Raw genomic sequence first — 462 nt, forward strand, 5'->3', positions numbered from 1 at the left:
TCACACCCATTCCATCTGGGCCATCTGTTTAAAACACCACTAACACATACGTGCATGCATATAGGCAACTCAACTACCTTTTATCTCATGGCAGACATGAGCTTACACCACTTGACTCTGTGCTATAGAAGTCACACCTGAACATTTTAAATCTGTTCTAAGTTCATCCTGTATTTTACTAACTATTGAAGGCAGGTTGGGGGGTGGTACAATAGTTTTAGTAGAAATTAGTGGAAGGAAATACGTCTAGGTCAAAATTAGAGTAAACAACATAGTTTAAAAAAGGCAATATTGTTGTTTTCTTCATGATACAGCCCCTAACCTACAGCAATGTAGACATTAATCAGTCACTGTCTTAGCCATGGCCTTAGGAAATTTCACTTACAAGGGCAAGGATGCAAAGATCAAATGGTGACTCATAATAGAGCTGGAGAGTGTTAGGTCTATGTGTGTGTGTGTGTG

General features: G+C 39.2%; 1 protein-coding gene across 6 annotated transcripts in view; it reads right to left on the bottom strand.

The window, feature by feature from the left end:
- The window catches only part of nfatc3a (nuclear factor of activated T cells 3a), a 58,709-nt gene that overhangs the window by 39,077 nt on the left and 19,170 nt on the right, over window positions 1-462 (bottom strand). The gene's annotated exons all lie outside the window — the stretch shown is intronic.

The sequence above is a fragment of the Morone saxatilis genome, unplaced genomic scaffold (genome assembly GCF_004916995.1).
Source record: "Morone saxatilis isolate NCDOM2014 unplaced genomic scaffold, NCSU_SB_2.0 Contig11, whole genome shotgun sequence".
Classification (NCBI taxonomy): domain Eukaryota; kingdom Metazoa; phylum Chordata; class Actinopteri; family Moronidae; genus Morone; species Morone saxatilis.